Source organism: Gambusia affinis, linkage group LG20 (genome assembly GCF_019740435.1).
Source record: "Gambusia affinis linkage group LG20, SWU_Gaff_1.0, whole genome shotgun sequence".
NCBI classification, from domain to species: Eukaryota; Metazoa; Chordata; class Actinopteri; order Cyprinodontiformes; family Poeciliidae; genus Gambusia; species Gambusia affinis.
In genome coordinates, this window is record NC_057887.1 from 4,354,391 (window position 1) to 4,371,995 (window position 17,605).

Consider the following 17,605-nt stretch of genomic DNA (forward strand, 5'->3'; position numbering starts at 1 on the left):
TAAACACAGACTGTGGAAGAACCACAGAGCTGGTTCTATCGGACCTCAGTGCAGCTTTTGACACCGTTGGCCATGACATATTACTAAAACAACTGGAGAGTTGGGTCGGACTCTCTGCTCCAGTACTCAACTAGTTTGAATCTCTGACAGATTGAACATAAAATCTTCAACCTTCAAGAACAGGAATTTCTTTTTTTCCAATAGGTAACTGGTCACAGTATACATACATCACATGTGGAGTACCCCAAGGTTCAATCCTGGGACCCTTTCAGTCTAATATCTATAACCACTAATAAGATAACTATGCAGATGATACACAGCTCCACATTACGATTTTACCAGGTGACTCTGAACACATCCAAACACTGAATAGATGTTCAGAACAGATCAATCAATGGATGTGCCTAAACTTTCTCCAGAAACAAAACTGAAGTGACAGAAAATACAAAAAACAGCTGTTAAATAATGATCGGCCATCATTTTGTGGTCTTAAACTCTTGTTTTATGCAACAGGGCAATGATCTGAAGGCCACCAATAAATCTGACTGACTCAAAGAAAAAAAAAGAAGGTTTATGTGTGGTCTAGTTAAAATAAATTTAATTAAGTTCATGAGAATTTCTAAAACAGGCTGTTCATGCCTCATTGCAATTGTTGCTGCCAATGGTGACACAACCGCATTTTAGGTGTAGGTGGCAATTATATTGTTGCATAGAGCCACTCCAGTTTGAATGATCATTTTTCCCATAATAAATATGTTTGTATATTAAATTTAGTTTGATCTGAAACATTAAGCAAAATTGACTTTTTGGAGCTTCATATTATGTTATAATGATTTTCCCTCATCAAACCAGGAGTGTTGCTTTGGCTCATTCATCCATGTTTGAGAAATCCTTAATTTTCCATGGTAACCACTCAGGGGCGCCTAAATGCTTGGTCTCACAAAGCACCTCCTATTGCAGCTTAGCTCCTCCTTGTAGCTCTGGTCTCCACACCACAGAGCGCCCACTCCGCCACACAACTCCTCTAGACTAGCGGCAGCAGCAATTAGCAAACACCTGGTGGAACTGCACGTCTGCTGACCGACAAACCAACTACTTTTCAGTCCAACAGTCCTGTAAACTGCACAACGGAGAAGCATTTCTGTCATGATGTGCTAAAGGGGGGAGGTGTTGGAAAGGGCAGGAATGTCTTATGTCTTAAAGAGACAGAGGCCAACTTCATGGCGTCAGTTACGGTTGTAAAGCAAAGCTAAACCTCTTTCAAGTTGTTCTTGATACACCGTTTTCCTAACAGCTGAAGGTAACATTCAGTTGATTGCGCTATAAAATGGCACTGTGCATGGAAAATGCATAAAACACCCAATTTAAAGTGTGACAAACAACAAAACGAGGAGAAATATTATAGGGGGAGCAAATACTTTCCACAAAGAGAACATTTGAAGACGATGCTTCATTATGACTGAGAGTAAGACACGAGGGACACAACACTAAATGCTTTACAGGATTAAAACAGAGACACGAATACGGCCCAAAGTTTGTTGCAACTATTCTTCATGCTGTCCCCAAGTGGCAGCACCGTGGTACCACATGTACTTCAGCTGTACCGGTGGAGCGCTGCAGAACAGAGGCAGAAGCATGGTTAAGCCATTAGCTGACTGAGAAGCCCTCTGATTTATCCCATGACCCGTCAGAAGTAGTTCCAGTCAACTCCATGTCCAGCAGTTAGAGCAGTAAAGATGGGGTTTAAACACCAATGCTTTGGATTTTCTGATGTTATAAAACCGCTGTATGATCAGAACAGCTGGACCAGAACCTCCTCATCTGTTACTGCATTATTCTCTGAATTATTCAGGGGTATTTCTTGTGCAGTTGCGGTATACCTGCTCCAACTTATACAAACGTGTAAAATATTTGCTAATCCAATGATGTCATTTGGGTTGCGTGTGTTAAATACATCCATCCATCCATCCATCCATCCATTTTCTGTACACCCTTGTCCCTTAGAGGGGTTGGGAGAGGTATGTTAAATACAGTGCTTTCTAAATGTGTTCATACCTCCAGAGTTATTTCAAAATCAGTCTTTTGAGGTACGTTTCTGCTAGCGTAACAGATCTACTGACATTTTGGCCCATTCTTTGCAAAACATCTCTAGCTCAGTCAGAGCCGACGGAGGCCATCCGTGAAGATCGATTTTCAAGAGCTGCTATAGATTTCCCTTTGGGATTTTGGTCTAGGCTTTGACAGCGCCGTTCTGACACAGTTGAAGACGTTTTGATCTAAATGATTCCACTGCGGCTCTGGCTGTTTGGCGTTCTTGTGCTTCTGGAAGGCGAACCTTCATCCCCGCCTCAAGTCTTTGGAAACGTCTAACAGGTTTTCTTTCAGGATTGGCATCTGCTTTCCTGTCTCTGGTGAAGAACCTTTGCCACATTTAGTCACCGCAAACGTTGATAAACAGATACAGATTTGCAGAGTACAGAACTAAAAGTTGCGTTTTCAAGAGAATCTTGGGAGGTTTGGAAAAGAGTCAATCTCCTTAAGAGTTGTGTGAGATGCTTAAAGCATCTAACAATGTTTTACAACTATGGGCATGACCTATGCATTTGTTTTGATTAAATATGTAGATTCTAATGCATGATTTTTTTTAAACACAATAAAAAAATCTACGTACAAAGGTTTCGAGCCGGAACCATTGCATTGTGTTTCTCTTATGCACGCAATCTGACGCACAAGCAACATCTGCAAGAGGCAACAATGGATGACAAAGTGACTTTTACTGGCTCACAGGGGCTACATTTGATTAAAAAAACTAAACAATCTGATGAGACGCTGGAAAAGACTACTGTTGTGGTCAAGTTGTGCTAACAAGGGTTAAGTCTGAAATAAATCTCAAAGCTACTCATGATGCAGCAGCTCAGACGTCTCCAATGTCAGAGTCCACAATTCACTTCTTATTTTCTTTCAAAGAAATTAAATGAATAATCAGGGTTTCCTGAAACACTTGAGAGCTGGACGGGTATAATATAGCACTTTGTTTGATGGTCAGGTAACCTAAGTAACAGATTTAAAACAATAAATATCTTTGTTGTTGAATGCATATGTTAATCTATTCAATAATTTAGAAACTTTTTTTTTTCCCTGAAAATGTTTATTTTGTCCTACCACCATTTATAACCTAACCCTGCCATAAACATGTTTATAACTTCATTGCTGGTCTTCATGATGCTGTTTGTCCATCTATGTTCTCTAATAAACCTGAGGCCCTCACAGGACAGCTGTCATCACACGGAGGTTAGATTGACCACATCTGGAGCTCATTTACTAAACAGGTGACATCTGAAGGCATTTGAATTTAACATCAAATTAAAGGCGCTGTCACAATTTACAGCATTTTCACCTGTAAATAGTTTTTTTCTTTCCTTCCCATCCACAACTATGTACTAATTTTGTGGCTCGATCACAGAAAATCCAACTGAAATAAATTACAATTAGTTAACATGAAACCCAAACACTTGCACAACATGCATCTACGCCTTTATTTCAGAACATCTCTAATGTCAGACGCAGTTTGTGGATATTTCCCCTTTTTCTCGTCTGTTTCATCCGACCTCTGATCCCTCATTTGTTATCACCTCAGTGATTTATTCTTCAGGCCCAAATCAGCTCCCGCACACTCCCTGCCTCTCCGCCCACATCTCCAGCTGTTATGCTATTCCTGCTCGCTTCCAGGCCTCCATCGCCATCCCTTCCATCCCCCTCCTGCCCCCCGACTCCCGTCTCTGCCTGCTGCCTGTTTCCTCCATAATAAAGTTAATAAAGGGAGCTAAATGGATTATCCAGATTCCTGTGGCGGCCGGCCCGAGCAGCGCTCCGTCTCATGCTTCCCTCTGTTTACTGCAGGGAATCATTCACCGAGCCTTATCGCTTTACACCAACGCTATCCAAGCGGGGGGCGCGCACACGCACGGGCCGTGTAAACACTCAGCCACTGATTAGCAAGGTGTTTACACGGAATTTCAAAAGTTAAGAGGTGAGGAACTGGAGATTTTAGAGTTTTGGAAAGCGACAGGCCATTTTTTTAAATTTTTTTTTTACTAAAGCAGATCAAACAGAAAATAGACAGGCAGCATCTTTTTAAATGCTTTCCAAATGATTCCTCTTAAAAAAAAAAAAAAAAAAAAAAAAAAACCTGAAGTGAACCTTACTCCTGGACCCATATTCCCACCGTCAGCCGCTGTTTAATTCCCCTAGAAAACTTCTCCCTCATCTAATATAAACTAACGAGGCAGATCACTCCGTCGGACTCTGCCAGACAGTGTATGGGGAACAGCTGACATGCTGTACTTCCATTAAACTGCACATTCTTGAAGGTTCAGGGTTGTAGAGAGCGGAGCGGCACAAAGTCGGGCTTCCCTAGTCCGCAGCTCTGAGGCACTTCATCTTGTGGTCTTGAGTTGCTTTCTGGGCGATCACTGCTCCGTGTGAAAACAAGAAAACTAAAATGAAAAATTCACAAGCAATTTGAGCGTGCATCTGGACACACACGACACAGTGAATATATCCGCAGGATACAAGTGCATCTTTACCTAAAGGGTTAGGGTTTTTTTTTAATTATTATTATATTTGAGGGATCTTTTACCAGTAGGGATGCTCCGATCAGGTTTTCTGCTGCCGATTCCGATCACCAATGAGGGCCGATCTCTACCAATCACCTGGATTGGCTGTTAATTTTTTATTTTTTTGCTTTAGGTATAAATGATACTATGCTATCTGGCAAAATGGGAAAAATGATCTGCTAATAAATTCACTTAATTTAGACACAGAACATGTAAATTACATGCCGACACAATACAAAAAGACAACTGAAATGCCTGCAATCAGTAAAATAATATTTAACAGCAAGGCTCTCAACAGCCAAATTACGCTTGAGACAAATAAATCTCACAACACTGCCTGCATCAAATAATGTCAAGTAAAACAGGATTCAAAGTCAAATGCAGGTTGCACTAAACTAACACTTCCTGAGGGCGTGGCTAATTGCTTGGTGCTGGCTCTGATTGGTCGTTTCTGACTGAGGTGGGTAATTCTGCAGAATGCCAGGAGGAGGCAGAGAAGATCGATTTTTTTTTTTCAGAGATTATCTGTTTTATGTTAGGACATAGTGAATGTTTTATAAATCTGAAATCCCTTGTTTTTGTTTTTGCAAAAGCTGCCCCGTAAATTTGTCAAAATGAAACCAGCACAATTTAAGCCGTAAAAAGGAGACCAGGAGGAAACAGAGGCGAGACTGTGGCAGAGCGGCACGAGGGGGGGAGGCAGGAAAAGAAACAGGATGGAGAGCGTACCTGAGAATGAATAAGCACTTTGCAGTTTCTCCTAATGCAATTATCCAACTGGCCCAGAGGCGCCAGGCCTCAATCGAGGCAAACACGGTCAAATGAGTTGGCATCCAATGTGGATCAAAATGGGAAAAGTTCTTGATTGAGTTTAGATGAGGGGTAATTTTGTGAAAAATTGGAAATCAAAATACTTGTGTCTTTATGTTAGAGGAAGTGCATTTGGACGCCAATTGGGATGATGCAGGAGAGTAAAGAAACCAATCAGATTGATGTAAGGCCTCTCTCATCTCCCTTTACTTTCCTACGCTTAGTCTTTCCTCCTACAATCTTTCAGACATCATCCAGGCTGTACATTCATATAACACTTTGGATTAACCAGAACACCTATCCTTCATGAACTCCATCTTTCCTCCACAGTACAGCTCAGCACAGTACCACTGGACTGGAGGTGAAACCTAATTTGAACTTTTTGTACTTTTAAATTCTTTCAGCCTTGTAGGATGAAATGATATGAAGGAAGGACCCCAAAGCAGTACTTTGCCACACTGTTCTCTACTTTCATTGTCACTATACTTTCTACTGTTTCCTCTTTATTTCTCCTAATATTTTTGCACCTACCCTCCCCCACTTCCCTCTGCTCTAATTAATTCTGCTGTGGATTCATCACCCAGGGGGGACCCTGCCCAAAAACACACACACACACACACACGCCCACACACAAAAGGGGATAGTGAGGAGGAATCTGCATTAATTACTTTTCCTCAGCGCGCGCACACACACGAAAGAAAAGCTTGAAACAAAAGAAGCTAGCAAGTGAAAGAACATCGACAACAAAAGCACGATAAACAAAATTGTTTACTCTGCCCTCACCTCTGTAGCTGATCCCTCATGGGGATGTCATTAGGAAGACTCCCTCTTTCTACTCTTTTATCATTTTTCTTTTCTTGTGTTCCTGTCTCCTCCTCCCGCCGCTTGTTCCCCTTTGATGAAGTTTGAAAAAGTTCAGAGGGAAGAACGGTGCGACTGGGACGCCGAAAATATCCACGGGAATCCGCCAGCCTGGCCACGGGCCTCTCCACACGTCCTCATGTGTACCGCTACGTTCCTTAGGGCTAGCATGCGCGGCTAATTGAAACTCAAAACGTAGTGAAAAATGCTGACCAATCCTGATACAACCCATCCTAAAGTAAATGGGCCGTGTGGGATGCCTGTTTGTAAAGTTAGGTGTAATGTATATGTATGTATATATATATATATATATATATAAAAAGAGCCACAACCAAATACCTTCAACGAATAAGACAAGTCCTGAGAAGCCAGCTCAATGGCAAGAACAAGATCCGTGCAATAAACAGCTATGCCCTACCAGTAATCAGATACCCTGCAGGAATAATTAGCTGGCCAAAGGAGGAGATACAGGCCACAGATGTTAAGACCCGGAAACTACTAACAATGCATGGAGGGTTCCACCCCAAATCCAGCACCCTGAGACTCTACACGAACCGCAAAGAAGGAGGCAGAGGACTAGTGAGTGTGAGAACCACTATCCAAGACGAGACATCCAAGATCCATAGATACATCAGGGACAAAGCCTCAACAGACAATGTGCTCAGTGAATGTCTCAAACAATGGGGAACAGAAGCTGAGGTGCCGGAGGAACCATCATGGGAGGACAAACCCCTGCATGGGATGTACCACCGGCAAATAACCGAAGTGGCTGACATCAGAAAATCCTACCAATGGCTGGAAAAAGCTGGACTGAAGGACAGCACAGAGGCCCTCATCATGGCCGCTCAGGAACAGGCCCTAAACACCAGAGCAATTGAGGCCCAGATCTACCGCACCAGACAAGACCCAAGGTGTAGGTTGTGCAAGGAGGCCCTGAGACAGTCCAACACATAACAGCAGGGTGCAAGGTACTGGCAGGGAAAGAATACATGGAACGACACAACCAAGTGGCAGGCATAGTGTACAGAAACATCTGTGCAGAATATGGACTGGAACCCCCAAGATCAAAGTGGGAAACACCCCCGAAGGTAGTGGAGAATGACCAAGCTAAGATCCTGTGGGACTTCCAGATCCAGACAGACAAAATGGTGAGGGCGAACCAACCAGACATAGTCGTGGTGGATAAACAACAGAGGAAAGCCGTTGTGGTGGATGTGGCAATACCAAGCGACTGCAACATCAGGAAAAAGGAGCATGAGAAACTAGAGAAATACCAGGGCCTAAGGGAGGAACTGGAGAGGGCCTGGAAGGTGAAGACCACAGTGGTGCCTGTGGTCATCGGGACCCTCGGGGCAGTCACCCCCAAACTGGAACAGTGGCTACAACAGATCCCAGGAACAACATCAGACATCTCAGTCCAGAAATGTGCAGTCCTAGGCACAGCCAAGATACTGCGCAGAACCCTCAAGCTCCCAGGCCTCTGGTAGAGGACCCGAGCTAAGAGGAAGAAGAATCACCACCCGCGGTGGGTGAGAAGGGAATTTTATATAATCAGCCTGTCAGAGGACAACAAGAAAAGAGTGCTCAATTTTCAAAGTTATATATTCACCAGTGATTAGTGCATTCATAAATGTCATAGTCCCCAACAAATGATTTAGCTTGCAAATATTTATTTTTCAAACCACTTATTTTTGTTATCAGCTAAAGGTTCAGTAATGAGCTAAATATTTAGCTTACTAAAATGAAGCTCCTGATTAAATATTTTGGTTTTTTTATTTTCCAAAATAGCGTAGGGGATAGCGCGACCCACATTTGGACGCCTTGAGTCCTCGACGAGGCCGTCGCGGGTTCGATTCCCGAACCGGCTGAGATTTGCTGAGATTTCCTGACAGACTACTGTCGTATAAGAGACACTGGAGCCCAGAAAAAGACCCCCGGGAGGGGAATATATATATATATTCAAACTACATGTAAATGTTATCCAAACTAAATATTTAGCTCAGACCTAAATATTTGGCATGCTAACAAAATATTTAGGTTGTTAGCTAAACATTTTGCTTGCTAACTTTGTATTTGGACCAAGCTAAATATGAATGATTAAATGAATTCATGCGTCTGTTTATTCAATACTTTTATTCAGTACAGTTGAAAATCATGCTTATTTTGTCATTATACAGTTTTAAACTTTTTTACTGAGTCCCACCACTTATACAGGGTCTTTTGAAGAGTTTTACTATAATGGAAGGCTACCTCTTCATTCTTTCTAAACTCCTTTTCACTTTTTTTTCCAGAGTCACATAAACTCGACAGGTAACCACGTCCGTCCAGACTGCGGTTTCCTTTGCGCTCCTTTTCTTATGACAGAGGCTCTGTGACCGCCGGATATCGCATTTCAACTTTTTGTTTCCCAGCGCTCTTAAAATCATGAAGTCTTTTGTTTCCTGCTGGCGTCTCAGCACGGTCCTCTCAAACATGCGTGCATCGAGTCGACGTGAATCGTCGAGCCGATCCAAGCGGCATCGTTCTCACCTGGCTGGATGACGCCCGGTGACGGAACAAAAACTAAACATACATGATTCGACTGGCCCTTTGGGAAAACACGGAGCCTTCCATGTGGCACCGTCCCGCGCTCCCGCCCCACCGCCGTTCCCAAACCAAACTGTAAACATGTTTAATTGGCTCATAGTGGAGCACCACATGAGGTGAATTTTTAATGGCAGCACAGAAGCAAATCCTTATAGTGATTCATGTTTGTGGGGCAACGTTAAGTTACAAAGGGGTTTTGGAAGAGGAACTTCAGCAGAAAGAGAGAGAGAGACAGAGAGAGAGAGTGAGAGAGAGAGAGTGAGAGAGAAAGTCAAAATCCTGCCAGCATATTACAGTAAATGACACTGCATGCGGATGAAAAAAAAGTAGACTTGTTATATAACTTCTGGTAAGGTTTGTACTTCAGCTCCAGCCTCTTTTTAAAAGAGTAATCATGTTTTGCCAGGCTGGGCTAATGGAGAGAGGGTAAGTGTTGCCTGATCACCACAGAACCATAAAATCTGCAGTTTTTACTTTTTTCCTCTTTTTTTTTCTTTACTTTGAAAAATTTAATTTTTACCAATAGTTCTTCAAGAAAGGGGTAAAAGTTATTTTAAAACTATACATTTTCTAGTAAAAATAAATGATATTCTTTTAAAAAAACAAACAAATAGGATACTTGTGAAAAATCAGGACGGTTTTAGTGTCTTGATCTCTAATTTGTTCATAAATCTCGTTTGGGAAAGAGATGTAATCTACCTTTGCTTTGATTATAATAAAGGCAGTGATCAGAAACGTCTTTGGTGATCAATTTCATGCTGATACAGAAGTCAGATGATTCCTTGATAATTTCTGACAGTCATTAAAAAGGAAGGAAAATACACGGTTCATACAGTTCTTCTGGCTTCTGCCACTGCCCTGAACGAAATCCGCAAGACTGTACTGCATAATTGAAAACAGTCAGTTCTGGGTGGACTTTACAATGTATGGTAGTTAATTCTTGTGACTGGTAAGTCAATCAGTGTGCTGAGGCAGCACGGTTCGTCAGACGGAGCGTACTGTGAATGATCTGCAGAGATCCAGTAGCAGAGGATACCAACTTCAACCACAGATATGTTTCCATCCAATTGTCAAGCAAATTTTTGAGCAGACTTTTAAAATGTTGCAAAAATGAAAGAAAATGTGGATTAACCATATTTCCATCTATTGGTTTGGAGCGACTCAATGAGGCTACGCAAAGCATGACCTTGTCAGACGTTGGCGCTATGCATGGCTATAACAAACAGGAAGTAGAGGTTACAAACTAGCATAAAGCACACAACTCAGAAAAGTGGAGAGAAACCTCGCTGTCCCGAGCTAGAGGTTTAGTCTTGAGTTTTGTGCCTCTTGTAAGGTACAGACCGACCAGTCGATGGGAGTGTTTCATCAATCCCATCCCAAACAAGAGTGCTTCTCGCCAGCCACTTCAAGCTGGAAGTTTGGACTGGGAAAGTTCACTACATCAGAACTTATTCTGCAAATGTGTTTCAGTCTTTTGCACATACAGAATTGATCAGGCACTGAGGCATTAATGGAATCCAAGTAAAGATCAAACTAAATTTCTCAATCTGCCATTCCAGACACTTCGTCACTCTGTGTGACTCTGCTTTCTGGTGTTGACTCAAAAAGGTTTAATCCTTCCTAACTTGCTCTCTGCCCATGTCCTCCAACCTGATATCAATCAGCACCGTTTGTGAGGGATAGATTATGGAGGCGTCATGGTGTCACTTTCCATAGCCTGCTCCATGACCACATCAGACTTTACCTCGGGCCAAACCCACCAAACTCACATTGTCTTTGCAATGCCTCATATTGCAAGAACAATGTGAGGCATCCATCATCAAGACAGACTTTTTCCCCTTGGACTAGAGGATCTGCACCCAAACGTAAAGGGTGGTACTTCCTTGCCCCCAGCTCTAATCCCGTTTTCTGCCACAAACCAATTAGCATCTACCCCAACCCAGGCCAAAAGAAAAGTCAACGAAGAGCCAAGTTTGCATTAAGCACACCGTCGTTCAAGTAATCAAATCAGAGCTTCCACACACACACACAGACAAAATCAGGCAGATTTACTTCAACACTCCACTTAGTCATAGTCAGACTCGGCTGAGGGAGCAGAGACCAACTTGTCCCTTCCTTATGTCATGTCCTGGGAAACTCCACTGTAATCCTCATCCTAAACTGGCACCGGCTACATGTGGGGAGGGCAAATGGAGGAATTGGGGGGGTTCTTGGGGAGAGCGCTTCAAGACGAGAGACATCCATACAAACCCAAACCAGATGCAGGGATGTACGGATGGATGAGTATAGAGGAGAACCTGACTCATCCTCTCAGTGTCTCCCTATGGATCAGATTTTTTCTTTTTCCTTTAGGGATTCCGATGTAGATTTGTTTCCGTGAATGTTTTACTTTTGAGGGCACCATTGAACGGGTAATTTCATCTTGATTTGATTGATTAGTACAATAGCCATGCAAGACGAAAGTAGGACTACTTACGCCGAAGTCTTTATATAGTTAGGAAATCTAATGCAACATGCAGATTACCCCCCAAAGACTCCATTTCACAAATTCTCAACTTGAACCCTCTGATACTGACAGAGTATAACTCTACCATGATTTATTGACTTTAAATGATAATGTCATTGGGTAGCACATGACCTCAGTTGGGTAACTTACACGTTTGTGGTCAAAGAATCAAAAATTGTACAATTCTTCTTATTTTTGCTACAATTGACCGACTTACAAAACTGCGCCGCTTGGTTTGTTTTGTACTTTAAATTAATGATTTTGATCACCTGTTGGTTAATTGTTCTGGACAGGAAGCAGGAATGACAACTTAAGCAGGCAACTTAATTGGGTCATGGATGTGTCAGTATATTTGAATATTGGTAAGTAGCATGTGTAGCATGGAGTATTTGTAGTTTGCATCTGTGAATCAATACTAATGAATACTTCCTGTAGGAGGAGCTTCCTGTATAAAGCCAGGAAGTGAAGATTCCTCCTGAGGTTTGTGCCTCAGCAGGTGTTGAACACCGGATCTTCCTACCTACTGGTCGAATTCTGTTTTCTATATTTTGTTTTATGTTTAGCTTTATTATTTTGTAAGTAATGGAGTTTTTTTCCCACAGATTTTTGGTTTTTGCAATTTATTTTCCCCCCCAGTTTTTTTTTTTTTAATCCATCTGCACTATTGGACTTTGCTTGCTGGGGAAAGAAGAAAAAAAAAATCAAATCACACCACCAGCTGAAACCTCAAATCCCCGAGTCCTTTCATCGTTTGGCCAATTCCTACAAATAGGGTTCCAGGTCTTCTAGGATTTTATAGTTCCAATGCTGACCAACGTTATTCGCACCCCAGGCAATAATATCCCAAAAGCCCTAAAAATACTCATTTTCTGATGCAGTCACATGATCTCATACTAATAATGTCCAAAATTGAACCTTTAGTTCAAGTATATTTATTCAACAAGGGGAAAAAGAGCATGATAATTAACTCATTCACCAGTACCCTTTTAGGGATTCTTTTAAATTGAACTTTTTTTTTATTTTTTTATTCATATTTAGGGATGGGTTCCTTTGGCACTTGAATCGATTCGGTACCAGTATCCGGTGCTTGGGAATCAGTATCGGTTGTCAGGGGTACCAATTTTTGGTACTTTTGTGTGTTATTATCTTTTTATAATAAATGTTAATTTTATTTCTTAATATAAAAAAACTAACTAGTATATTAAGACAACATCCCACTCTTTGTAATATAACATCACAGCTGTTTAACAAATTTTATTAAAGGGAAAACTCTTCAGAACAAGTAACGCAGTGTTTTGAGGTGAGGTATTACAAATTATGAAGATGAAGCAAACTTCTTTGCTGTGAATTACATGTCCTGCTTCTCTTCCCCCACTTTTTCTGGCGAGAGGCGAGCCAGCACTGCTCCACCATGTGGAGGAAACTCGCTCTGAAGGAGAGGAAGTTCTCCTTCTGAATCTTTTCAGCCACTGAAGGTGCACTGATGTCTGTAGGAGCGCTGCCTGGTCTTCATCTTCACGCAGCTGAATGTTTCTTCTTACTTTTTCCAGGTGCTGCTACCATTTCTTCTTGTTTCATCATACCCTCCTCTTCCTCCTACTCTCTTCTTTCCTTCTTTCTTCTTGCAGGGTCACTTCTTCAACCTTTAAATACAGCGAGCACAGCAAGTGATTAAAGTAATATGACTCCAGTTGTCCGTTTTACAACTACAATGTGAGCAGGCCTTGTCTCCGCTGAAGAAAAGCTGCAGCTGCGTTTTCCAGGCGGATCCAAACAGCCTCATCATGAACTTTGACTTTGAAACGAGGATCTAGAGCCGTAGCGTCCTCAAAAAACGGTTGATGCTCTTTGTTCGTTTTCCTCCTTTCGACATTAAACATAAAATACATTATTTAACAGGGATCAAATGCACCATTAGGTTGATGGTTAACAAATACTCATTCAATTGGACTTTATGAGAAAGAATGAACAAAAGTAATCCTGACAAATATTGAGGAAAATAATTGAGAGCTGGTAGATATTATATTGTCAACTAGCTTAGGTTATTTTTTGACCAATGAACTTCCTCGTTTTATCACCAAAAGACAATATAGGCAAAAAAAAAAACTTTTAGCAAAAAAAAAAAACAAACAAGCATTAATTTAGGAAGGAAACCTATTGTCCTTGATATATAATGGCAGAAATATCGATAATATCTCCATAATGTTCTAAGATGATCTATAAGAACTGTGGAAATGCGAATCATCTCCCATTTGTTTCCCTTCTTCTTTATTCTCCACCTTCACTTTCTCTAAGACTCTCACAGTATTCTTTTCTCCAGTGAAACGGGGCAGACGGGTCCGTCACTACATCCATCGCGCCCTTCCTCGGCTCGACTAAATCTTTCATCGCCGAGCCCGGGGAGAGGCCATGGTCACCGCGAGTGTCCGCAAGTAAAAACCCGCATAATTTAAAAAAAACGTCCAAGCATTAGCGATCGGGGATGAAATAAAGAGTGAAAAATAACAAGAAACACGACGGCTGTGACGTCACCCACCATTGGAAACCATTAGTGGTTTCAAGTGTTCCACTGAGCGTTTTTGAGTCGGCGTGAAAGCCCATTGACATCTCGCTGTCACCCCATAAGTAACTCCGCACACACTGGTGTAGGCTCAGCGGTGAACCGGGCGGAGCGGAGGAGGAGGAGTGGGGTGTCAGCTTCAGCTGCACCCAGAAAATAAAGAATAAAAACCCCTCCGCACAAACACACTTAACACCCTCTCTTCACTCCGTCTTCGCTATCAGCACCTGGCAGCAGATGTTGTGATGTCGCTCGAATCGGGCCATCCTCGTTTCTCCTCGAGGTCGAAGTGTTGAGCTGAGGCGATGCAGATCTGAGGAAAGAAAGATGTATAGAAACAAACAAACAAACAAAAAAAGACATTTACCTCACTCTGTTTTCGTGAATTACAAAATGTCACCGACACACAAGGATAGAGAGGGTTTAGTATGCAAATCTTAAATATTTTAAAACTGTTGAACAAAAGATGAGATCTCAAACAGTATCTGATTGGAGAGTGAAATAAAACACAACTCAAACATCTTAAAATAGCAGTATTGTGTATTTTCTAAGTACATAGTGACATTTTTATAGCACAATCCAGTAACTATGTTACCTTCATATCAAATATAATGTGAAATAAATTTGACTTTGTAATTTAACACCTTGAAATTGGGCTTCTGTCTCTTTGAGAAACTCCTACTCTTTATGAAGAGAGAAACCCTTTAACCCTCTATTAACCCTTGAACCATGTTTTTACCAGCGTTTCACTGAGAAGTAGCTAGCACAATGAGCTCTGCAGATCTGTGTTGTTGCTAATTGCTGATGGCTAGTCTGAAGGATCTGAGTGGAGTAGGGCTGCTCTGTAAGGTGGAAGCTTAGAAACGCAGAATCTGTAGCTCTGAGGACGAGCTTCACCTCGGAGGCGGGGCTAGGTCCAACCAGGTGTTTTGCACAGCAGCACGGTTGATGACGGTTGTCAAAAAAATCAATTTTATATAATACTGCCCCTTTAAATAAAAATTAACAAGATTTACATGCAAAGAGCAGAATGCACACACATTCATCCTTTCATAGACTTTACCATAACATTTTGAGCTTCACACAGGACACTGGAAAATAATTTTCCAAAGTTGAGCTGTGGTTCCAATTTAAGTCTGACTCATAGCTGATAACTTAATTTTGCTTTTCATCCCAACTCTACCGCAGCAGGGAGAAACTGAAACTGCATCTAGTTATTCTCCTCTTGCACTGAACTTGTCATATTCCTGTGCAATCCGAACCCAAAACACAACCAGCAACCCAGGAAAAGGCTTTAAAATATATTTATACAAATTAATAACAGCAATTTTACGCGGTTCATCTTTGGCATCTTTCAATTCACAAGTCTGCCTCTGTTGTTGGAGGAGATCTTTGTCTGTTCAGAGTTTGGCACCAACAGCTTTCTAACCAACAATCAGCCAATACTAGAATTGAATGGTTTTCACAAAATCTTAAGATGGGCCAAACATAAATCTGTCACCCATTTTAGGCCTCTTTACAGGGATCCAGCTGCTCCTTTTGACAACCTCAGAGGGTGGAGTCTCACACACCACCACCTTTTGAAACCAGGTGCGAGTGAAAGTTTTCTGTAAACACACACCCCACACCAGGTGTGACGGACTCCGCTGGTGTAACAGCGCGCATGCGCTGAACACACAGCTGTAGGTTTTATTCTACCGAAAGAAAAGTACCATTTTTATTTTGGTGAACCAAAATGTTTTTCTTATCTCAGTAGTTTTAGTTAACAATATAACAATAGTATCCTTGCTGACAAGGAATATGTTACATGGGAGACAGGTGACTGTTTACTATAAAGTAGAAACCAATGAGGTGCAAGGCAAGGATCAAAAGCGCATGACATGCTAACATCACATTGCCATCTAGTGGCCCGGCATGACAACGATAGCTAACTTTTGCTGCCTAAATATGGAACTTTTCCCCCAATCAACATTTGAAAATTCCGTCATTTTCCAGCCTCGGCCTCGTGTAAATGTAGCTCGAGATTTGTATAAATTTGGGAGAGTTTGCTTCCACCTCAGAACCACACACCACTTTCTCTTAACATCTTGGAAAATAAAAAAGCAAATGAAGATCGTTGTAGCGTGACAAAATGAGCAACAGTTCAAAAAGGAGTGAAAACTTTTGCAAAACACAAAGTAGCCTGCCAGCTACGCAGCCAACGAGCTGCTTTATAGGAACAGGGGCTGCAAGAAGGAGAAGAAAAGGGAGGTTGTTGGGGTGGAGAACTTGAACAGAGGGGAGTTATGTTTCCATGCCTTCCAGTGATTGTGGACGGTCCACAATGGGTCCAAAATGTCATGTATGTAAATGTCACAGTTAGGAAGCAGAAGCCAGCACTAAAATGCCTGTAAGCTCTTCTGTTAGAGGCCGTAAACTCAGCCTGAAATGGAACAAAGATTTTTATCAGATCATAGACCAACAATGTCCTCCAGGGAGACTCTTGGAAAGACACACAAAGTTGGAGATTTGTGATTTCACCTTTATTCAAAGGACTCTTCTTTCTTTTCTCTCTTCATATCAAGTCAACAGATCACATAAGATTACAGCCATCGCTGCAATTTTTTCTTCCAAGACCGAGGGACCCATTTGGCATGCGCCTCGCTGCTCCCGGTCCAAAGTTCAACACTGCCTTCATGGTCAATGAAGTCTTAAAGGCGGAGATAGCTTTTACAAAAGACGTTGCCAGTTCACTGTGTCTTATAAAATGCAGTGCATGACTATGTGGCAGCGGATATGAGAGGAACATGAGATTTTACTGCGTGACTCAGCAAATACAATAAGAGCAGATGAGTCATTCGCGAACGTAGTTACTGTTGAGCTGGAATAGCACAGGCCACGTCGAATCCGCGGCACAACGCGGCGCGCCAAGCCGAGGGGTCTGCAGGGAGCTTTCTTCTGGTTCTGATTATTTTGCAGAGAGTTGTCTTTTCTGCGCGCCCCTTGCTGTTATAAGCTTAGCACATTTTGTGAAATGTGAGCGCCGAACACTAACTTAAACATCCAGAGGGCTTGTCAGATGCGAGGCAGGGTGGAGTGAAGGGGGAAAAAATGGTACTTTAGTGGTTTTCATTTGGGGGCTCTAAGGTCATCCAACGTTTCATAGCTTTGGAGAAACGGTGGAAGTTGCCACCCAAACCAAACGGGTTGTATTGGTTATGTCAAGGTGTTGATGGTGAAGGATCTTTAATTTGTCTTCATAGTTTCCAAAGATCTTTTGTCAGTAAGGAAGAATATGCAATATCAGATTTAAATTCTGATTTTGTTCATGTTTTTTTTGCATGTTTTATGCAACGCAATCAACTTCTAAGTGATGCAGCAGGCAACTGTCCTTAGGAGCAGTACCAATAAGCTGTCACCGCATCAAAAGTGATTCATACCCCTCAAATTGGTTCACATTTTGTCCCGGAAAAGCAGCCGTACAGTGTTAGCTTTCTGTTACCATCCATGGTGTCTGGGATCAGTTCTTTGACCCCATTCTTAAATTCAACAACAAAAAAATTTACTCAAACAGTTTTTTATTGCCTAATTCATTTTGTAGCTCTCGGTTACTTTATATGGGTTTCTTCCCAAACAAAAAATTACAATGGCAAAAGGAAGGAATCTTTGAAGAAGCCTTGGATCAAA

At 41.8% G+C, this 17,605-nt stretch overlaps 1 long non-coding RNA gene across 2 annotated transcripts in view; it reads right to left on the minus strand.

Moving 5' to 3' along the window:
* LOC122823417 overlaps positions 1 to 6,415 on the minus strand; it is a 119,895-nt gene extending 113,480 nt beyond the window's left edge. For both annotated transcript variants that reach the window (XR_006369337.1, XR_006369336.1), the window contains exon 1: positions 6,210 to 6,415. This is a non-coding gene — a long non-coding RNA (uncharacterized LOC122823417). The remainder of the gene's footprint in view (positions 1 to 6,209) is intronic.
* Positions 6,416 to 17,605: the final 11,190 nt, after the last annotated feature.